The 25,444-nt window shown below is 35.3% G+C and overlaps 1 protein-coding gene across 5 annotated transcripts in view; it reads right to left on the reverse strand.

Moving 5' to 3' along the window:
* NAALADL2 (N-acetylated alpha-linked acidic dipeptidase like 2) overlaps nt 1–25,444 on the reverse strand; it is a 1,288,446-nt gene that overhangs the window by 933,648 nt on the left and 329,354 nt on the right. The window lies entirely within an intron of this gene.

Genomic DNA, 25,444 nt, shown 5'->3' on the forward strand with positions numbered 1-25,444 from the left:
ATATATTTACGTACTTTACCAAGAGTAACCTGAAACTGAATGTTTGCCAATAAAACACTGTAATCATCACATTCTTACTTCCTCTTAAAAGGACCAACATACATATCAATCCTCACTCATTATGACAAACTTGAAAATATATTTACAGACCTGCCCCAAGCACTAAAATTAGTCAATAACAGTTATAAAGCACCCATTAGCTATGAGCTGAATTATAGCATGCGGTAAATTACAATGAAAGTGGCACAGAGAAGTCCTATTCTTAAACAATAACCAAAAAACATAAAAATATAAACACCGGAAAGGTCCAAAGTTTGTAACTTCACAGAAAGTACCATAAATACTCATTTAGTATAACTGAACCAGTTGCAATACTAATGAAGTGTCATGCACACACATATTATTTCTTTCTCCTTTCTGGGCCTTTGTGCATGCCAGGAAAATTTCTTCCAGGACATTTTTTTAAACATACCTGGTGAGTTTTGTACATGCCTAGAAACCTTCTCCTCCCTTTTGCTTAATTCATATGTGGAAATTCTTCCTGAATGCAGTCTGAGTTGACAGGCAATTTGATTAAAAAACTAAAACCCATCAGTATGCTGCATCCAGACCCATCTCACATTCAAGGATACACAAAGACTCAAAACAAGGGATGGAGAAAGATTTATCAACCAAACAGAGAGCTAAAATAAATAAATAAAAAGCAGAAGTTACAAGTTTTGCCTTTGATAAAATAGTCATTAAAGCAACAAAGATCAAAAGAAGCAAAGAAGGACATTATATAATGATAAAAGGATCAACGCAACAACAAGAAGAGCTAAAGATCCTAAATCTATACGCATCCAATACAGGAATACTCAGACATACGAGACTAATAAAGAGACTTAGACTCCCACACAATAATAGTGGGAGACTTCAACATTAATATTAGACAGATCAATGAGACAGAAAATTAACAACGATATCCAGGACTTGAACTCAGATCTGGAACAAGGAAATGTAATTAACATTTATAGAACTCTCCACTTTAAATACACGAAATATACACTCTTATCAGTACTACATCATATCAACTTAGAAGTTTAAACGAAATGTTGGTTGGCTCCTTGTTTGTTATTCTCTTCCCTCATTTTCTTTTTTGTCTCCATTATTAAGGACAATTATAGGCATACCCATATTTAGACTGCATTCTAGCCCGGGCAATAAAGCAATACCCCCATCCTCTCTCCCTCTTCCTCTTTCTCTTTCTTCCTCTTCTTTATTCTTTTTCTTATTATAAAAAAAAAAAGAAAAAGAAAAAGAAATGATTTTTTTTTTTTTTTTTTTTTTTTTTTTTTTTGAGACGGAGTTTCGCTCTTGTTACCCAGACTGGAGTGCAATGGCGCGATCTCGGCTCACCGCAACCTCCGCCTCCTGGGTTCAGGCAATTCTCCTGCCTCAGCCTCCTGAGTAGCTGGGATTACAGGCACGCGCCACCATGCCCAGCTGATTTTTTGTATTTTAAGTAGAGACGGGGTTTCACCGTGTTGACCAGGATGGTCTCGATCTCCTGACCTCGTGATCCACCCGCCTCAGCCTCCCAAAGTGCTGGGAAGAAATGATTCTTTAAGTAAATAGCTCCCCCTAAAAAAACAAAACAAAACAAAACAAAACAAAAGAGTTGAACACATGCACTGAAATACCATGAAAGTCCCTCTGATAACTGAGATGGATCCTAAGTGACTAACGGGCATTCTACAATGTGGATAAACTGAAGAGAGGATGATTCACATTGTGGGCAGGATGGAATGAGATCTCATCATGCCACTCAGAATGAGGCACAATTTTACAATTTTTAATTGTTTCTAAAATTTTCCATTTAATACTCTTGGCCCACAGTGATCATTAATAACAAATTGTGGAAAGCAAATGTGTGGATTAGGGAAGACTACTGTACTTCTCAATTATTTCTCAGACTAAACACAGTAAATCATACCTGTAATCCCAACGCTTCGGGAGGTTGAGGCGGGAGGATCACTTAAGCTCAAAAGTTCAAGACCACCCTGGTCAACATAGCAAAAGCCTGTCTATACAAACAATACAAAAATTAGCTGGGGATGATGGTGTGTGCCTGTAGTATAGCTACTCAAGAGACTAAGGTGGGAGAATTGCTTAAGTCCAGAAGATTGAGGCTGCAGTGAGCTATGATCACACCACTGCACTCCAGCCTGAGTGATAGAGTGAGAATCTTTCACACACACACTCTCTCTCTTACTTCTCTCTCTCTCTCTCTCTCTCTCTCTCTCTCTCTCTCTCTATATATATATATATATATATACACATATATATATATATGTATTTCTCTTTCGCTCTCTCTATATATATATGCATGTGTGTGTATATATAGAGATTATATAATTATACACACACACACACACACAAATTGCTCAAATGGTACAAGGTTATGACTAGACAGGAGAAATAAGTTCTGATGTTCTATTGTACAATAGGATGATGATGGTTAACCATAAGGTATAATGTATTATAAAATAGCCCAAAAAGAGGCTTTTGAATGTTCTTATTATAAAGAAATGATAAATTCATAAAATGATAGATATGCTAAATACCCTGACCTAATCATTATATGTATCGATAAATCAGATTGAACCTCATAAATATATACAATTATAATTTGTCAATTAAAAAATTGAAAGTAACTCAGTAGTAAGGAGTATCTATTAACAAAGAAACAAGATAAGCCATAAGTGATGACAAAGGAAGTATTATAATTTTAATGATCTTTCCACTGCAGTTGTATTAAATAAATAAGCAAAGGAGCTATATGAATTATTAAGACATGCACACACATACAAAAAAGGTGTATAGGTAAGTTTACATAATTAAAGTATGAATGATTCATATAATAACAGACATAAAGAGGTACTTAGTTGGAAGTCAGGCAGAAGTGAAACTACAAAGCATTGCAATTATCTGCTGTGAATAACACTATTCCAAATTCTGAAAGAAGTATGTAACAAGATCATTAAATACAAGCTTGTAATTGGAGTGTACATTGATGTATACTTTTTATCCCGTGAAATCTTAAATGCCATAAAGGATCCCGTGAAATCTTAAATGCCATAACACTTAAAGGTAATATCTCAGCTCCTTTCATGTAAGTACACTGTAAGTTACAGTAGCACAAAACTACTTTTCAGACCCAAAAAGTCAAATTCTCATACAGTCTCCCAAAAAGAGTGGGATGTGGTAGCTATGTAAGCATCATCTGAAGGGAAACATTTAAAAGTTTAAATGTACATTTAACAAGATCATGGAAATATAAAATGAAGAGCAATTAAATGCTTCACATACATTCACACACATACACAGATATCTAACTAATTACATATAATAATTAATTGTTTAACGAATTCTGGCAAAAACCCCCAAGAAGAATGCTAAGGAAAGCATGAAAGGAGAGAAATATGCATGCTAACTGGCTGATGATGCAAGGCTAGAATGATAAATTTACCAGTTTGGGAATTTGATGACACCTTAAAAATCTACAGATAAAACCCTAGAACAATCAAGTTTAAGAAGAACACAAAGACAATAGGATGATTTCTCTATATTATGTTTTAGATGAAATGAAAATGTTCCAATGGTATTACTGGCATAGAGATTTCCTCGAAACACCCTGAAATAAAATGATCAACCCTGAAAAGAGAAGTGCCCTTTCCAGACAAAGAGTGATCTAATACAGCTCTAATAATGTTTGCAAGTAGAACCTAGTCACTCATGCTGAGGGATAAATTCTTTTCCAAGTTTCAGCTTCTTCATGATAGCTTCAAAAAAGAAAAAAATAATGCCAACTCTGATGCAGGAAGTTGGCAAATACTAACTAAATGAAAACAACATGTAACAGCTGTTCTTGGGGTAACAGCTTTCTCTATGTTCTGTTGGGAGCCAAATGTAGTAAGGTGAAGCTGAGGTAAAAGGTGAGGTTGCTTGTTATCTTTAGAAACATTCTTCTGTACTTTTCACTTAATATTTTAAAATATTAATAAGAGATGAACATGTCCAGAATAAGCAGAGTAAATATCACAATAACTTATAATTAACAATAAGTGCTTTGGTTTGCATTCATGAAATATGAACAAAAGTAGATTTCAACAATAACAAATTAACTGTAGGGAATCTGAGAAAAGGATAGTTTATCATTTTGTCTCATTAGGTTTCCTTGAATTTTTTTTTTTTTTTTGCTTTTTATTTTTTTCTTTCCTCTCTTTCTTTCTTTTTCTTTTCTTTTTTTTTTAAATAAAGTCAAAGTGGCATAACATGCTTTCCTGTAAAATGAGTCCAGGAGAATTACTTTTGTTCAACATCATAATGGGCCACTACTTTCTACTGTGAATGTTTTCTTTCTGAAAGCTCCACTTCTACTTTCCTGCCGACTACCTGCCAGGTAGTATTGTTAAAGAAAAGATGAAGGATTAAAGTATCCAGCCTTCCCCCAGGCAGTCGGTACTTAAAATAGACTTTTCTGTAAAGTGACTGGCTGCTGTCTTTCCGATGGTGGCCAGATTTACAAAATGAGAAAATAAAGAGAGATAACAAATGAAGAAAGAGAGAGAAACACAGCTTCTCAGGATGGATTTTTCAGGATAATATACTCAATGGGGAGATATCTACAAAATTTTTAAAAATCCCAGGATGACACTGAAAAACATGGTGTCTGACTCCCTTGGGCAATGAGGGGCTGACAACATGTGACCAACTTTAAGAAAAAGTATATCTAAAAATAGAGACAAAATGCCTGTGCTAAAGTTGACTTTAAATATTTATTGCATATATCCTTCAAATCTTTTCTAAAATATTTTATTCTCCCTATATTTTAATGTATCACTTTTTATTTCCTTAACATTTTAAAAATTATAGAGGGCAAACATAACCCTATCTTCCAATTCCTAGGGCACACCTTTAGAGTACTTCCTTGTTGCTGGTGTTTGATATGCCATGTTCATAAGTGTTAAATAAATATTTGATAACAGAATAATTAAAAAATAACACAATTATATTTCTTCCTTCTCCCAAAATCTTTGCAATAAAATTAAGAAAGGGCATAAGTAAAATTTATTAGTTCAAAGTATTTCTAGCATTCTTGCTTTCTTCTTTCACAGTCTTAGATATTACCAGATTTCCAGTTTGAAAGAGCTCCTAATTTATTTAGTTTACCTAAAAACTAAGAAAACTCATGACTTACCTCTGAATTGGTAATCAATCTAAAACTACAACATTTAAAGTTCACAGTGGTTAAAGGAAATTAACTCAGATTGAATTACTACCACTGGCCTCAAATTAAAAAGTTAAAGTTTCATCAAAGATGAAATCAAGACCCTTGGAAGGGAATTTAAATGACTGAAAAATTTAAGAGCATTTCCTGTTTTCTAATTCAATAGTTATTTTATAACAACACAAATTCTGGACTTATTTGCTTTCAGACGCTTTCATTTTTCTGGACACTTTTTATGAAATATTAAAATGTTGAGATATTCATTAGCTGTTTGTCACTGGGTCTAATCCACTCTGTGTCATCCTGCTACCTTTAGGTTACTTGCCTAGCAGCTCAAGCATTTAAACGTATTACTTTTGTCTTTTTAATAATTAAATCAGTAGAGCTTTCCTCCTAATTTGTATGTACAAGTCTTATAATATAAATATACCAATTTTAAAAACATAATAGTGAATCCTTACCATCAAATTTAGCATATTAAAACTGCACACTTAAATTTCAAATTGTTAAAGAACTTTACTGATAAGTTAATCTCAAAATTAAATTTGAAAATCATCTGATATTAAAAGAAACTTATATGTAGCAATTAAGAAAACAATTTTTTAAAAGTGTTTACCATATTCTCTTTCACAGGTAATGGCAATAAAAAGTCATGTAATCTTATACTTTATTGAGGTAACACCTCAATACAAAAAATTCTAATTTTCAATGCATGGTTAGATGAGTTTAGATAAATGTATCCACCCTTGTAACTACCACACATTCAAGATACATAACATTTTCATCACCCTAGAAAGGTATCTTGTGCCCTTTGCACTTAATTCTTTCCCCCACCCCAACTCTGGTCTGATGAATCTAGGTACCTTATGTAAGTGGAATCATGCAGTATCTATTGTTTTTGTGACTAGCTTCTTTTACTTTGCATAAAGACCACGAGGTTTATCCGTGTTGTGGCATGTTTTAGAATGTTTCTTCCTTTGTAAGCCTGAATGGTATTCCCCTGTATACAATGTTTATCTATCCATCCATCAATAGACTCTTGGTCTGCTTCCACCTTTTGCTATTGTGAATAATGCTGCTATGAGCATGAGTGTACAAAGAGCTCAAGACCCCACATTCACTTATTTTACGTACATAACTGGAAGTAAAATCTTTGGATCATATGTTAAGTCTGTTGAAATTTTGTTTGGGAAGCACCATACTGTTTTCTGTAATGACAGCATCATTCTACTATTAGTACACAAGATTTCCAATTGTTCCACATTTTAACCAATACTTGTTATTTTCTCTTTTTTTATATTAGCCATCCTAATGGGTATGAATAATATGTCATGGTTGTTTTGATTTGGATTTCCCTATTTATTAGTGATGTTGAGTATCTTTTCACATGCTTGTTGGTCATTTGTATATCTTCTTTAAAGAAGGGTCTATTCAACTCATTTGTACATTTTAAAAATCATATTGTTTGGTTTTCTGTTTTTCAGTTGGAGAAGTTTTTTATATATCCTGGATACTAGCTTCTTATCAGATATATAATTTACAAATATCTCCTTCTATTCTGTAGGTAACGTTTTCACTCTGTTGTATCCTTTGATACACAGAACTTCTTAATTTTGACATACTACAATTTCTTTTTACTTGTACCAATTGTATTTTTGGTGTTACATGCAAAAAAAAAAAAAAAAAAAATCACAGCTAAATCCAATGTCACAAAGCATTTCCCCTATGTTTTCTTCTATGAGATTTATAGTTTTAGGTGGATATATTTAACTTTTTGATCCATTTCAAGTTAATCTTTTTATATGGTGTAAGGTAAAGGTCCAACTTCATTTGCGTGTGGATATCTAGTTTTCCCAGCATCACTTGTTGAAAAGACTGCCCTTTCCCCACTAAATAGTAAGAACTGAATTGTATTTCTTTTCATGTGGATACCCAATAGTTCCAACACTATTGTGTTCTCTGATTATTTTTAGAGTTTTGACAAAAACAATTCACTATATATTTGTACATTTATTTCTGCACTTTTCTAATTTGTTCCATGGATCTGTATGTTTACAAATACTATGTTATTTTTATTATTCTAATACTATAGTACACATTAAAATAAGACAGTATAAGTTTTCAAATATCTTTGCATTTTCGAATTTTAAAAAACTTCCATTTTTGGACTATTCTAGAAAATTCACATTTACATACAAATTTTAGAATCAACTTGTCAATTTTTATTAAAACATTTCTTTCATAAATTTTAAGGTGATTAAATGGAATCTAAATACCAATTTAAGAAAAATTGATAACTTCAAAATATTGTCTTCTAATCAATAAACATGGCATACCTCATTTATTTATATCCTCTTCAATTTCTCCCTGAAATATTTTATAAATTTCTAATCATGAGCCATATATTTTTTCTTAAGTTTGTCTCACAGCATTCTATGACTAAATAATTCTGTAAATGCTGTTATTTTAGAATTTTAATAGTATTTTACTAGCATATAAGATACAATTGACTTTTTGTATTTGTATCTCAGACTCGAATCTTGTGAATTTGCTAAATTTGCTAATTAGTTCCAGTTGCTTTTTGTATATTTATTTGGATTTTCCACATATTGGAACATGTCATTTGAAAATTACAAGTTTACATGCTCTTTTCAAACTCTATTCCTTTAATTCATTTTTTCTTGCTTTATTACAATGCTAGAATGTCCATTACAATGTTGAACAGAAATTGAGAGGAAGCATTTTGTCTTATTCCCAATCTTGGTGAGAAAGCATTTAGTTTTTACCCTTAGGTATCATGTTTGCTCTAGGTTTATGCAGATGCCCATATTCAGAGTAAGGAAGAACTCTTTTTCAATTTTGGTGTGATATTCAATATGATAAATGAGCATTAAATTTTGGCAAATCTCTTTTGCTCTTCCGTTTAGATGATTAGTTCATCGTTTTCTCACTCAATAAATATCATAAATTTAATTGATTCTCAAGTGTTAAACTTGTATTTGGGAATAAATTCTGCTTTTATCATGTCACTTCTTTTCATCTACAGCTGAACTGAATTTGATAGTATTTTGTTAAGGATATTTATGTCCAGATTTATGATAAATACAAAGGTATAGTTTTCTTTTCTGGTAGATTTTTATTTGTCTAGCTTTAATTTTAATCAGGCTAATACTGGCTTCATAAGTGAGCAAATTTTTCCTCTTCCTTTATTTTCCAAGATATTTTGTGTAGAACTGACACTATTTCTTCCTTATATATACGATACAATTTGCTAGTGAAGACATCTAAGCCTAGAGTTTCCTTTGTGGAATGGTTTTTAACTACAAATTTGCTATGCATTACTGTCATAAGGCTATTAAGATTTTCTTTTTCTTTATGAGTCAATACTGATAGTATGTGTCCTTCAAACATTTGTCCATTTCATCTGAGATGTTCAATAAACTGACATCAAGAAAAGCTGTTACTCTCCAGATACCTAGCAGACTAAGTAAATAAGCTTGACATTCCTCATTTTTTATTAAACTAACAACCAAAGATATCATATTATACAGATACAATCATTTAAAAATATAGACAAAAGTAGCACTTATATAACAAATGATTTTATTCTCAAAAATAGTATTAACTTTTAAAATTAATATTTAAAAGTTAACATTGTCTATTTCTGAACATGAGAGAAAGTGAGGGAAGAGGGGTAGAATGGGTAGATACAGATCTAATACAGATGTAGAGAGATGTGGAAGCACTGTCATAGGTGTAGGCATGAATAGAAATATAAATGCTAATATACGTTAGATTTTGAAACATGTCAAATTACATAGTGACATCTTTTTTGTTGGACTTTAGAAGCAGAGAAATGTAGATTTAGGTCCCAGCCACAGGCTTTCAGTGTGACCTTGAACAAATTCTCTAAGTCTCAATTATTTCTTTAAAACAGTGGTAATACCTGAACCTCTTTGTATAGTTGAGATAATTAGTTCAATATGTAACTCAGGGCCTCATCATAAGAGGCTCTCATTAAAATTTGAGTAAGATAATGTTTTTCTTTTCTTGTTATTACAAGATTCACAAAATATTATGATAAACAGTTTGTGGAGTGTTTTCTCAAATCACAGTGATCCTCCCTTATCTAGCATTTTGGTCTAGATCATATAGCTCATCCCACAGTTTAATTGATTGGACCCATATATACATGTAGCTCCAGCTAGGCAAGTCAGAGTTTCGAACTCTGGAATTTTGATTTGAGACTGAGAGACAAGTAAGGGTAGGTTTATAACATGTCAATTCAGGAGCTATGTGCACAGTCATGTTTACCCAAGAGTTCAGGGACCAGAAAACATCTATTCAAAGAAGAGACACTAATGAAGTTGATTTGTGGGAATATACAGAGATAAGAAATGAAGAGTGAACGTAGTTTGGCTTACTCATTTATTATTATTATTGCTATTATTGCTATTATTATGTTTCAATCTTTCTGAAGAGCTAGCCTCTATTCCATGATACAGCAACTTAATCTTATGTATCAGAATACATACTCTTTTGCCTCAGTATGAGACGAATATCTCTATAATGCTAAGCAATTAAACTTATAAGAAAATAATTTGAAAGCCTGTTCCCTAACTCTCAGACACCTTCATATGACCAATGATACTGATATTGATCAGGGCAAGTGTAAGAAAACATGTGGGGAAGTCATTGGAGAATAGCTTTCTTTGCAGAGAGCCATGGCTGGTTATAAGAGTAATCCATCTTTTGGGGGGAAAGATCGAGAGAATCTTTGTTTGATTTTTTTTTTTTTTTTTTTGGTTGGTTGGTTTTAGAGACAAGGTCTTTCTCTGTCACCAAGACTGGAGAGCAGTCCACTTCTGGGCACAAGTGAACCTTAGGCCTCAACCTCCCAAGTAGTTGGGACTACAGGTGTGAGCCACCATGCCTGACTACTGTTTTTTTATATTGCATTTTAGGTTTTGGGGTACATGTGAAGAACATGCAAGATTGTTGCATAAGTACACACATGGCGGTGTGGTTTGCTGCCTTCCTCCCCTTCACCTGTATCTGAAATTTCTCTCCATGCTATCTCTCCCCAAGTCCCCACCCTCCACTGTCCCTCCCCTATTTTCCCCCAACAGACCCCATTGTGTAGTGCTCCCCTCCCTGTGTAATGTCTACATTTTTTGTAGAGACAGGATCTCGCTATGATTCCCAGGCTCATCTCAAATACCTGACCATAAGCAATCCTTTTGCCTCAGCCTCCCAAAATGCTGAGATTATAGGCATGAGCACAGCACCAGCCAGGTAATGGTAACTTTGAGTCCTATGCCTGGGAAGAGGGACTTCAAGGAGACCATATGAAAAGCCTTGGAATATAAAATATGTTTGTTACAATTGGAAGGTAAAAAAGTAGGCTCTTGGTTCATGTCCAGTGAAGCTTAATCTCCAGTAAATCTGTAAGGCTGGACTTCAAAATGTTTGGCGAGTTATGGCGGGCTATACAATGACTCCTAAAATGAAACTGTGTACTTATTATATGACAAGTGAGAAATAAAGTTGCATATTCAATTAAAGTTATTCATCAGGTGGAACTGAGATGAGGAAATTACCTGGGATTATACTAGTGGACCGAATCTAATGACCTGAATCTTTAAGAGTAGAAGATAAACAGACAGCAATAAAGGTTAGAGAGAAGGGATGTGAAACAGACTTGCTCTGGTGTTGTTTGTTTTGAAGATGGAAGGAGAGACCACAAGCCAATTAACGTGGGAAAAAGGCAAGAAAATGGACTGTCTCTCTTGCTTTCAGAAAGGAACACATTCCTGCCAACACCTAGATCTTAACCCACTGAGACCCATGTAGGAATTCTGACCTATAGAACTGTAAGACAATAAATTTGTTTTGTTTTAAGCCACCAAGTTTGTGGTGATTTGTTACAGTACAAATAGAAAACAAATATACTAGTACATTCTAATTACGGAACTGAAATTACATTTATGACTTAAAGTTACTGTAAGATTATTCTATCTAGTGAGAAAAAAAAAAGTGAGTGAGAAGAAAAGTCATGACATCTTCCAGGATTTTCTTCTAAGAGGAAGACTGAATTCATAAAGATTAAAATGAACAATAGAAAATAAACAAATTTTAGGCTATGAACACATCATGAATGATTCTTAATCTGTTAGTTATAATAAAGGTGATTTTATTAACTTCTTAATTAATTTAGGCTAAAGTTAGTTAGAATTTTTTTTATTTATAACCAAAGAGTTTTAATACTAGAATTATCAAGAATATTTATTCTAACAATAGGTAAAAGTGGTCTCAGGCAGGGGTATTTGAACACCATACTCCTAGAATGGAAATTATATCTAGGACTTTTGACTCTAAGTACAAAATAAAATGATTTCTTTTTCTTTTTTAAACAAAAATAAACCATAAAAATGCTATAAGGACCATCTGATTTTATTCTTACAAAAACCCTAAGGAAGTCAACACTATTTTATACACTGAGAAAACTGAGATTCAAAAAAGTTAAGTAATTTTTGCCCAGGCCCTAAGAGAAGGAATTGGTATTCAAATCCAAGCGTTTCTGGCACTAAAGATTTATGTGGTATTCATTTACACAGGAAATGGTTACTGACTACTTATGTACCAGACACTGTAGTAGCCAGCTTGCCAACATTTAATGAGGCCTCACTATGTGCCAAGTAATTTGAGTATATTAATCCACATAATCCCTGTTCTATTACTATGCCCATTTTACAGATGACACAAACACAAATAGAAAAAAGAAACTTGTCTGAGGTCTTGTACATAATAGAGCCAAAATTCAAAACAAGAGTTCTAGCTCTTAGTGATGCTTAACCATTTATTTCTACTGTGACCTGTCCTAGGTGCTGAATATACAGACACTGTCTATGTTCTTACAAGGTTACTTTCTAGATGGAAAGACAGACTAGAACAAAGTAAGTAATAATAGGGTTTTGTAAGAAAAGAGCAGTATGTGACATGAAAGACTAAAGAGATGTCAAAAGATGTTTAAGGAAGTCACAGAGAGATAAAATTTTAGGGGTCAGCCACAGGAATGTTTGAGGAACAGGGAAAAAAGTATACTGAGTGTGATGGTTAATTCTATGTGTCAACTTGACTGGGTTAAGGGATGCCCAGGATAGCTGGCAAAATACTAATTCTAGGTACATCTGTGGGTATTTCTGGAACAGACTGGCATTTGTATCAGTATACTGAGTAAAGAATATCCACCCTCACCAATGTGTATGGGAATCATACATTCTATTCAGGGCCTAGATAGAACAAAAAGGCAGAGAAAGGGCAAATTCTCTCCCTCTCCTTAGGCTGACATGTCCATCTTCTTAACTTGGACATGGGAGCTCCCATTTCTTGATTCTTTGGACTCCAGGATTTACAACAGCACCCTGACTTCCCCCAAGTTATCAGGCCTTAGGCCTTGGACTTGGAATTACTCTGTCTCTTCTGGTTCTCAGGCCTTAAGATGCAAACTGAATTATACCACCAAACTTCCCAAATCTCCAGCTTACAGATAGTATATCATGAGACTTCTCAGCCTCCATAATGTGTGCCAATTCCTAGAATTATTCTCCTTTTATAACTATCCATACGTATCCTATTGGTTCTGTTTTTCTGGAAAATAATACACTGGGCAACATGAAAGAAAGCCTAGAGATATAAAACAAACGAACAAAAAAAAAACAAAAAAAAAAACTTGGCCCTTTCTTGAAATTGGAAAGAGGCTAGTGTGTTTAATTCAAAGCTGTGAAGTAGAATTCAACAATGAGAATTGCAGTGGACAGATTTAAAATTTGGCTTTTATTTCTTTAATTATTGCTTGAAATAAAATTTCTCTGAAAAACTAATAAAAAGTCTTATTTTCATGAGGAATTACACATGTCATAAAATAAATGATTTCCAGTAACCTCCATTTATCTGTTTGGAGAAACAGTACGGCCATTGTGGGCCATAAGTGACCAAAGCACAGCCATAATCAATCTCAGCACTTCCAGTTGCAGAACTAAAGGCCACCACAGTGCAAATAATCACTAGGTGGTTCAGTTAATGAATTATCTCCTCACTTATTGATTTATCTAGTCAGTTTTAGCTCCTGGTTAATAAACTAAACTAACTTTATTATATTCATTGTTGGTTATAAGTCAGCTCACTTATATTGATGCATGCATGATATATAAAATCTTGTAAATACCTCTAAGTGGATGTATAAAATCCGCGTATAGGTATTTACAAGATTTTATATATAGTGGATGTAAAAATTCACAAAGTAACCAGTCATATCCTCTCGTATATTTGGAATGAGATATATTTTGCATAGCTTAAGAACTTGCTTTATTTGATGATATGCCAATGTAGTACTTAAATTTACAATCAAAATCAGAATATTTATCAGAAATTTGGGGAAAGAAAATGAATTATCAGTAGCATAATACTGTTAGCAAGGGCAATCAAGTAAAGATACATTTAGAATGTATTCTTTCTATAAGCTATGACAAAATAATTCCTTATATCTACTAATATTTAATAAGTCAAAATGTTAAATTCTATATATGCACTTTTTTCCAGTAATCATTTTAATGTAACGGATATTACGAATGACACATAAATAAAAATATCACTCAATTATCCTAATAAAGTATAAGCAATAAATTAGTTTATGAAAATCAATTTCCCTCAGATAATTCACATTTAAGTTAGTATGGTGATTACTCTCTTTTAACCTTGATTCCAAAGAATAATAGGAGGTGTTAAAAATGAAAGAACTAACCCATTTGGCTCCCTAGAAGATACTAAGAATTGAGATTTTAAAATAACATATCTAGATTTCAATTTCATTTTATAGAAATCACTTGAGGAGGCTGAGGCAGAAGAATTGCCTGAACCCAGGAGGCGGAGGTTGCGGTGAGCCGAGATCGCGCCATTGCACTCCAGCCTGGGTAACAAGAGCGAAACTCCGTCTCAAAAAAAAAAAAAAAGAAAAAAAAAAGAAATCACTTGAATTTACTCTGGGTTCCTCTGAGACTGAAATAAAACCCAAAAGGCATATTCTAAAATAATATTACATAGAGAATAACTTATGTTATAGAGATTTTTAATTTTTCTTTCCTTATACTAAAAGAGGAGCAAGGGCATAAAGTAATGAAATTCTCCCTGTATCTATTAAAGAGCATACTCTTGGTTAAAGATGATGCTGAAATACAATTTCATTATTCCAAAGTGATATATATATAAAATCTGTTGACCAATGCATTCCTCATTAAAGTTTCTGTAGTACTCTAATTTTAATTTATGTTGCTATATATTTGGGTCCAGTGGCCTTTCACAAATTTGCCCTCTAGGAATACTGCAGCCTTATGCTCCAGCAAAAAGTATAAAGTATTTGCTTAACAAGAATTTGGGTAGGCAAAAAATCCTCCAAATGGAACATTTTAATTAGGATCTTGCAATGAGAAAAACTACAAGGATGTTTTTTAGGAAAAGAAGAAGCTGCTTTTTCTTTTTTTTTTTTTTTTGTCTTTATAAAAACAAAAAGAAGAAGAAGAAACAAGCAAACACAAAAAGGGAAAACTCCAAGCACTTGAGAGAAAGAACAAGTCTGGTCTTAAATCCTTTCTTACTTTGATGACAATAAATTCTTCCAAAAGCATGTATCTACAAATGTAGAATGTGCTTTAATCTTTTACATGCATTTAACAGCTTTGACAACAATTATATTCATAATGTATAACTAAATATTATATTCAAGTGAAAAGATTACATATAAATCAAGATCCAGCTTAGCTTCTGAATCACTCCTCAGAGCTAGTTTTCTCTAGCCTTCTCCCTTGTTCCCAATCCCGGTGCTCACCTCTGGCTACATGTTTCTCTAACAGTTATGCAGCTCATTGGCTGGCAGAAGTTACAAATGTCTGTGCATGGGTTAGATCAATCCTGTTGAATATTGTATTTAGCCCAAAAGGGTTGTTTTCTTTTTAAACCGGTCCAATATTTTTATATGACTTCCCATAAAATTCCAGATTTCTAGCTTTTCTGGAGAAGAAAAAAGATCTGTCATTTTTACATCATAAAAGCATCTGAGAACGGACCAGCTCCTATGCAATTAGCAGGGCTGTTGGGTTTGTCATCTTCCTTCTCATCTTCACATTCTGGGTCTGTCTGCTCTCACATAGTGTTATATTTGCTTGCTCTCTCTCTCCTTCTCTGCCCCAGGAGTGAGTAAGTGAGTGTGTGTGTGTGTGTGTGTGTGTGCATGTGTGTGTATCACAGGGTACTATTTCTCTGTACCTAGCTTAAATTGCCTAACTTATTTTTGTATACCTAGTCTGTGCATTATTTAGCTTTGATATCCCTATGCTTCAGGAACATGAATATCACAGATTATTTAAATACATACATCATTTATTAGCATTATCTTTATTATTGCAGTGAATTTTAACCATTACTTCCTCAATTCAAACTCATGTTCAGGGCTTCTAAAATACCTATTTATCCTCACCAATCCCCTCCCCAGCTGCTCTTTTTTCTGTTTAATGTATTAAACATATAATGACCAAAAAGAGCCTGCCAGAAATAAAGCTATCGATAATTCTCAATCTGGATAATTAATTCATAAATAAATAAATTAAACAATGTCTGATATTCTTATCTTCCTTCCAGATAATTGGCTCCCTGCCCAGGATTGAACACAGAAGGCTCTAAGAAGCAGCAGAAGTTCTACCAAAAGCTTCTGAAGTCAGCTGACAACCATAGAGTCCTCTGGGAAGTCAGAACTCGGTGTAATTGCCTGAATCTCCTCCAGGCCTAGCTAGGCTTAATTTTAGTGACTAGTGGTTCATTTGCTCAATCTGTCTGATAGCTCACCAGGAGAAAATAGGCTTTTCATCACTTGTAAAATGCGAAACATTACATTTTTGAAAAAATGTAATCAATCTCTCTCCAGTCTCTTTGAAGGGTAAAGAAGGGAGCAAGTGTTTCTGTTTAAACACTAGTAAATACAATAGCAAATGTTACCAGATCATCTACTATACATCAAGCACACAGCTGGGTGACTTATACATTTTTTTCATCATACACTCAACCTCAAGCCAGGCATTGTCATCCAAATTAGTAAAATGAGGGAGCTGAATATTAAACTAAAGGTGAGATATATTTCCTAACATAGTAGGCTTAATATCTAAAATTACGGAAGACAAACCTATATAGGTCTGAAGCCAAGCATATACTCATTTTACTAAGCCGTGCTCTGCTTTCTCCAAAGTATTTAAGTCTGCTCACCAGTTCCCATAGAGGAGAGAAGCCCTAACTACTCAGCAAAAGGGCCCTGAATCAGTGGTTGATTAATTTGGAAAGCATAGTCCTACTGGAAAGCACTTGACAATGTTGATCTGGGGAAGAGAAGACAAAAGAACAAATCTCTTTCTGAATATTGGAGGAGAAATCCAGCTGTTTGGATGCCCATGTTTCATGAAATTTCCGTGAAAGATGCTTTCTATGGAAAATAACACAAAATTTTAAGTGCAAAATTAGTTATGAAAGTGAATAAGTATAAATGTCAACTTCTGAGACTTCTGCCAAGATGGTCAAATAGGAACAGCTCCAGAGCGCAGTTCCCAGCAATAGCGATGCAGAAGGTGAATGATCTCCACATTTCCAACTGAGGTACAAGGTTCATCTCAATGGAACTGGTGGGACAGTGGGTGGAGCCCAAGGCAGGGTGGTGGGTTGCCCCACTTGGGAAGTGCAAGGGGCTGGAGGACTCCCTCTCCTACCCAAGGGAGGCTGTCACAGACTTTTCTGGACACTACAGCACTCCGGCTCAGATACTGCACCTTTCCCGTGGTCTTTACAGCCCACAGAACAGGAGATTCCCACTGGTGCCAAAAACACTAGTGCTGCAGTTTCCAGCACAAAACAGGGAGGCTGATTTAGCCGACGCCATGAATTTCCAGCACAAAACTGGGGAGGTCATTTTATCTGGCACCTGAAATGCCTGAGAGACAGAACCACCCATTCCCCTGAAAAAAGGGGACTGAAGGCAGGGAACCAAGTGATCTAGCTTGGCAGGTCCCATCCCCACAAAGACCAGCAAACTGAGACTGACTGGCTTGAGATTTTCACAGCCAGGACAGCAGTTTGAGCTCAACTTGGGATGGTCCAGTTTGGTGGGAGGAGGGGTGTCCACTATTACTGAGGCAGTTCTAACCCTGCCTGTGTAAACAAAATCACAGGGAAATTTACACAGCAGCTGGATGGAACCCGCAACAGCTCAGCAAGGCCTCTGCAGGCAGACCATGACTAGACTCCTGCCTTGCTGGGCAGGGAATCTCTGAAAAAAGGCAGTAGCCCTTCAAGGACTTATAAATAAAGCCCCATCTTCCCAGGACAGAGCACCTGGAAGGAGGGGCAGTTGTGATTTCCATGTCAGCAGACTTAAACGTCTCTGCCCAGCAGCTCTGAAGGGAGCAACAGAGATCCCAGCACAGCCCTTGAGCTGTGATAAGGGATAGGCTGCTTCCTAAAGTGAATCCCTGACCACCATATTTCCAAAAAGACACCTCATATAGGAGAGCTCTGGCTGACATCTGGTGGTTACCTTTCTGGGACAAAGCTATCACAGGAATAAACAGGCAGCAATCCTTACTGTTCTGCAACCCCTGTGGGTGATACTCAGCCAAGAAGGGACTGGAGTGAGCCTCCATCAGTCCTGAAGCAGAGGGGCTTGACTGTTAGAAGAAAAACTAAAACACAGAAAGAGATAGCTTCTACATCAATAGAAAGGATATCCACTCAGAAACCCCATCTGAAAGTCACCAACTTCAAAGACCAAAGGTAGATAAATCCATGAAGATGGGAAGAAACCAGTGCAAAAAGGATGAAATCACCAAAAACCAGAATGCCTCTTCTCCTCCAAGGGATCACAGCTCCTCACTGGGAAGGGAACAAAACTGGATGGAGAATGAGTTTGACGAATTGACAGAAGCAGGCTTCAGAAAGTAGGTAATAACACACTTCTCTGAGCTAAGGGAACATGTTCTAACCCAATGCAAAGAAACTAAGAACCTTGAAAATAGGTTAAATGAAATGTTAACTAGGATAACCAGCTTAGAGAAGAACAAAAACAATTTGATGAAGCTGAAATACACAGCATAAGAACTTTGCAAAGCATCCACAAGTTTCAATAGCTGAATTGATGAGGCAGAAGAAACAATATCAGAGATTGAAGATCAACTCAATAAAATAAAATGAGAAAGCAAGAGATGAACAAAGCCTCCAAGAAATATGGGAATATGTGAAAAGACCTAATCTACATTTGATAGGTGTATCTGAATGTGATGGGGAGAATTAATTCAAGCTGCAAAACACTCTTCAGGATATTATCCAGGAGAACTTTTCCAACCTAGCAAGGCAGGCCAACATTAAAATCCAGAAAATACAGAAAACACCAAAAAGATATTCCTCAAGAAGAGCAACCCCAAGGCACATAATCGTCAGATTCACCAGGGTTGAAATAAAGGAAAAAATGCTAAGGGCAGCCAGAGATAAAGGTCAAGTTACCCACAAAGGGAATCCCATCAGATTCACAGCAGATCTCTGGGCAGAAACCCTACAAGCCAGAAAAGAGTGGGGGCCAATATTCGACATCCTTAAAAAGAACTTTCAACCCAGAATTTCATATCCAGCCAAACTAAGCTTCATAAGTGAAGGAGAAATAAAATCCTTTATGGACAGGCAATTGCTGAGAGATTTTGTCACCACCAGGCCTGCCTTACAAGAGCTCCTGAAGAAAGCACTAAACATGGAAAGAAACAACCAGTACCAGCAACTGCAAAAATGTACCAAACGGTAATAACCGGTGACACAATGAAGAATCTGCATCAACTAACAGGCAAAACAACCAGCTAGTATCCAAATGGCAAGATCAAATTCACACATAACAATGTTAACCTTAAATGTAAATGGGCTAAATGCCCCAATCGAAAGACACAGACTGGCAAATAGGATAAAGAGTCAAGATCCATTGGTGTGCTATATTCAAGAGACCCATCTCATGTGCAAAGACACACATAGACTCAAAATAAATGGATGGAGGAAGATTTACCAAGCAAACGGAGAGCAAAAAAAGCAGGGGTAGCAATCCTAGTCTTGGATAAAAAGGACTTTAAACCAACAAAGATCAAAAGAGACAAAGAAGGACATTATATTAGGGTAAAAGAATCAATGCAACAAGACCTAACTATCCTAAATATATATGCACCCAATACAGGAGCACCCCTATACATAAAGCAAGTTCTTAACAACCTACAAAGAGACTTAGACTCCCACACAATAATAGTGGGATACTTTAACACTCTACTGTCAATATTAGATCAATGAGACAGATAATTAACAAGGATATCCAGGACTTGAACTCATATATGGACCAAGTGGACCTAATAGATATCTGCAGAACTCTCTGCCCCAAATCCACAGAATATACATTCTTCTCAGCACTACATCACACTTACTCCAAAATTGACCACATAATTGGAAGTAAACCACTTCTCAGCAAATGCAAAACAGGAAATCATAACAACCAGTCACTAAGACCACAGTGCAATCAAATTAGAACACAGGATTAAGAAATTCACTCAAAACTGCACAACTACATGGAAACTGAACAAACTGCTCCTGAATGACTACTGGATAAATAATGAAATGACAGAAATAAAGATGTTATTTGAAACCAATGAGAACAAAAACACAATGAACCAGAATCTCTGGACACATTTAAAGCAGTGTTTTAAGGGAAATTTGTAGCACTTAATGCCCACATGAGAAGTGACAAAATATCTAAAATCAACACCCTATCACCACTATTAAAAGAACTAGAGTAGCAAGAAAAATGAACTCAAAAGCTAGCAGAAGACAAGAAATAATAACTAAGTTTAGAGCAGAACTGAAGGAGATAGAGACACAAAAAACTCTTCAAAAAATGAATGAATCCAGGAGCTGGGTTTAAAAGATCAACAAAATAGATAGAGCACTAGCTAGACTAATAAAAAGAAGAGAGAGATGAATCGAATAGATGCAATAAAAATTATAAAGAGGATATCACCACCAAAGCCACAGAAATACAAACTACCATCAGAGATTACTACAAACACCTATATACATATAAACTGGTAAATCTAGAAGAAATGTTTAAATTCCTGAACACTTACACCCTCCCAAGACTAAATCAGGGAAAAGCTGAATCCCTGAAGAGACCAAAAACAATGTCTGAAGTTGAGGCAGCAATTAACAGCCTACCAAACAAAAAAAGTCCAGGGCCAGATGAGTTCACAGCTGAATTCTACCAGATGAACAAAGAGGAACTGGTACCATTCCTTCTGAAACTATTCCAAACAATACAAAAAGAGGCAATCCTCACTAAATCATTTTATGAGACCAACATCATCCTAATACCAAAACCTGGCAGAGATATAAAAAAGAAAATTTCAGGCCAATATCCATGATGAACATTGAGGCAAAAATCTTCAATAAAATACTGGCAAACCAAATCCAACCACACATCAAAAAGCTTATCCATCACAATTAAGTTGGCTTCATCCTGGAGATGCAAGGTGGTTCAACACATGCAAATCTAGAAACATAACCCATCACTTAAACACAACCAAAGACAAAAACCACGATTATCTCAATAGATGCAGAGAAGGCCTTTGACAAAAATCAATAGCCCTTTATGCTAAAAACCCTCAATAAAGTAGGTATTGATGGAATGTATCTCAAAATAATAAAAGCTATCTATGACAAACCCACAGCCAATATCATACTGAATGGGCAAAAACTGGAAGCATTCCCTTTGAAGACCGGCACAAGCTAAGTGTGCCCTCTCTCACCATTCCTATTCAAAACAGTATTGGAAGTTCTAGACAGAGCAATCAAACAACAAAAAGAAATAAAGGGTATTCTACTAGGAAAAGAGGAAGTCAAATTGTCTCTATTTGCAGACAACATGATTGTATATTTAGAAGACCCCATTGTCTCATCCCAAAATCTCATTAATATGATAAGCAACTTCAGTAAAGTCTCAGGATACAAAATTAATGTGCAGAAATCAAAAGCATTCCTATACACCAGTAACAGACAAACAGCCAAATCATGAGTGATCTCTCATTCACAATTGCTACAAAGAGAATAAAACACCTAGGAGTACAACTAACAAGGGACATGAAGGACCTCTTCAAGGAGAACTACAAACCACTGCTCAAGGAAATTAGACAGAACACAAACAGATGGAAAAACATTCCATGCTCACGGTTAGGAAGAATCAATATTACGAAAATAGCTATACTGCCCAAAGTAATTTATACATTTAATGCTATCCTCATTAAGCTACCATTGACCTTAACAGAAATGGAAAAAAAAACACCTTAAACTTCATATGGGACCAAAAAAGAGCCCGCATAGCCAAGCCAATCTTAAGCAAAAAGAACAAAGCTGGAGGCATCACACTACCTGACTTCAAGGTATACCACAATGCTACAGTAATCAAAACAGCATGGTACTGGTTCCAAAACAGACCAATAGAACAGAGCAGAGGCCTCAGAAGTAATGCTACACATCTACAACCATATGATCTTTGACAAACCTGACAAAAACAAGTAACAGGGAAAGGATTCCCTGTTTAATAAATGGTGTTGGGAAAACTGGCTAGCCATGCACACAGAGCTGAAAATAGACTCCTCCCTTATACCTTATACGAAAATTAACTCCAGATGGATGGATTGAAGATTTAAATATAAGACCTAACATCATAAAAACCCTAGAAGAAAACCTAGGCAATACCTCAGGACATAGGCATAGGCAAGGACTTCATGAGTACAACACCAAAAGCAATGGCAACAAAGGCAAAAATAGACAAATGGGATTTAATTAAACTTGACAGCTTCTGAACAGCAAAAGAAACAATCATTAGAGTGAGCTGGCAATCAGCAGAGTGGGAAAAAATTTTTGCAAACTACCCATCTGACAAAGGGCTAATATCCAGAATCTACAAAGAACTAAAACACATTTACAAGAAATAAACAACCCCATCAAAAGTGAACAAAGGATATGAAGGACACTTTTTAAAAGAAGACATTTATGCAGCCAACAAACATGAAAAAATGCTCATCATCACTGGACATTAGAGAAATGCAAATCAAAACCACATAGAGATAGCAACTCACACCAGCTAGAATTATGATCATTAAAAAATCAGGAGACAACAGATGCTGGAGAGGATGTGGAGAAGTAGGAACACTATTACACTGCAGATGGGAGTGTAAATTAGTTCAACCAGTGTGGCAATTCCTCAAGGACCTAGAAATAGAAATACCATTTGATCCAGTAGTCCCATTACTGGGTATATATACAAAATAGTATAAATCATTCTACTATAAAAACACATGCACACGTTTATTCATTGTGACGCTGTTCACAATAGCAAAGACTTGGAACCAACCCAAATGCCCATCAATGATAGACTTAAAGAAAATGTGGCACGTATACACAATGGAATACTATGCAGTCGTAAAAAAGGATGAGTTTCTGTCCTTTGCAGGGACCTGGTTGAAGCTGGAAACTATCATTCTCAGCAAACTGACAGAAGAACAGAAAACCAAACACTGCATGTTCTTACTGCTAAGTGGGAGTTGAACAATGAGAACACATGGACACAGGGAAGGGAACATCACACACCGGGGCCTGTTGGAAGGTGGGGGCCTGGAGGAGCAATAGTAGGGGATGGGGGTATTGGGAAGGGATGACATTAGGAGAAATACCTAACATAGGTGACGGGGGATGGATGCAGCAAACCACTATGGCTTATGTATACCTATGTAACAATCCTCATGAGCTGCACATGTACCCAAGCACTTAAAGAATAATTTTTTTTAAAAAGAGAGAGAAAAGAGAGAAAAAAAAAAAAGAAACGGTATTTTTTTAAAAAACAACATATAACATATATATCAATAAACAGGAAAATAATCTAATACTACTTTTCATTAATTAACTGCCTGGCACACCATTACAGCACTCTTTTCCCTACATCTTTGGCTGCATATTCTTAGATTTCCTCTTTAGTTATCTTGTGACAATTATTTTGCAATATTTTCTATATAGAGAATGTTATCATTGTTGTCTAAAATTTGCTTTTTATTACATATTGGAAATTTTTCTTGCAGTTTCACAACTCATTGTTGCAAATGCCATATACGTTTTTAGGACTGTTAACAAATTAGTAAAAATCCCTGTCAAGTTTATTTTGTTTATGAGGTTTTATAGATATATTCAGTGTTTATAGAACGACTACTATTTTATATACTATAAACTAAGGAATTTTGATGAATTACATTTTGTGCAATTCCCATCAAAAATAAAAAATTATATGTGGTGTGTTTATAATTGTATATGTTCCACCCAGTACATTCCTGAGAATAGAAAACACTGATTAGAGACACTTCAACTTAATAATTTTACACATCTAATGATTAGAGAAATTTTTATTAACTAACTTCTATTTCCATATACTAAAACATCTGCTAACCGCAAACATCTGCTGTGAGACATCTTAGCATGTATTTGTATTTTGGAATAACCTTTAGCCACACATCTATGTATTGTGGCAGAGTAAGCAGTAGTAATTTTCTAGAAGTGATTCCTACACATAAGACTGGGTAGCAATAACTGTAAAATACGTGGAAATTACTATGAGTCACATAACCAACCCCATTAAACCGAAACTAACTGGATTCCTAACTGAAGCTGCCTATAATCTTATCTACCCCCAGCCTCTCCAAAACCAAATAATATGAAGGGAAATGTGATGGAGAAGTCGGAGTTGAAAGGGAGAATTGCCCTAATTGATCATGATCAAAATATCTTATTTTTGCAAATTTGAAAAAAAATCAGAATTATTCATATTACCTGGAGTTTTGAAAACAGTTCATGAACACAGGAGTCTTGAAGTGTAAGCTTTATTAATTTCACAGTAAATCCACCTCTGGTGGATGATTATTTTGTAGATGAGGTATAACTATTTTCTGTGCTTTTCTGTATAACATGGGGGTATATAGCTTGATGCAAACACTAAGGAAAGAGTTATCTGGATCAGTTTTATGAAGAACTTGCAAACAAGAACAATATAATGGGCTACATAAAAAAATTGAGAACTTCCATTACTAAAAGCAGTTGAAAAGAAAAGCTCTATGACATCTGGTAAGGATGTGATTGTATATGAAAGGTCAGACCTCGAGTCCATATATGACTCTTTTATACCTTTCAATAACATTGTATTTATTTTTAATGCATTTATTTCTTTTTTGCTGACTGTTTATAAAACTTTTGGTTGAAAAAAGGAAAGTCAATATAAAGAATAAATATATTAGCCAGGCACAGTGGCTCATGCCTGTAATCCCAGCACTTTGGGAGGCCCAGACAGATGAATCACTTGACCTCAAGAGTTCAAGACCATCCTGGGCAACACGGTGAAACCCTTTGTCTATAAAAAATACAAAAAATTAGCCAGGCATCATGGCATGTGCCTTTGGTCCCAGCTACTTGGGAGGCTGAAGATCACTTGAGCCATGAGCCTGGGAGGTGGAGGCTGCAGTGAGCCAAGATCATTCCACTGAGTGACAGAAGGAAACCCTGTCTCCAAACACACACACACACACACACACACATACACCCCAAAACAGAACAAAATAAATAAACGTATAATAAAGAAATTCAGAAGTTATATCAAAGTAAATTATTCTCTTTAATTCAATGGCACATTTTTAAAAAGAAACAAAAATAGAAAAGAATCTTTTAAAAATAAAATGTTAAAATCAGAAGCAGTAAGCTGTTCGGTTTGAGGCAAAGGGGAGAGGACCAAGAAGTTGCCTAAGCCCACTCCTTCCCTTTCCCTCTGCAGTGAGTCTCACAGATGTCAGGAATTTAGGACGCCATTAAACTTACTGCTAACCACACGGAATTGGTCTGTCCCATAGACCAAGGCCTCCTCTTGGGTGTGGACTATCAATGTGAATTTCTGCATCTAAAACTTCTCACACTCAATCTTAAAGCAAAGAGACTTTTGTGCCAGATCTCACCAAGGCTTCTAAAACTGGG

Source organism: Saimiri boliviensis, chromosome 9 (assembly GCF_048565385.1).
Source record: "Saimiri boliviensis isolate mSaiBol1 chromosome 9, mSaiBol1.pri, whole genome shotgun sequence".
Classification (NCBI taxonomy): Eukaryota; Metazoa; Chordata; class Mammalia; order Primates; family Cebidae; genus Saimiri; species Saimiri boliviensis.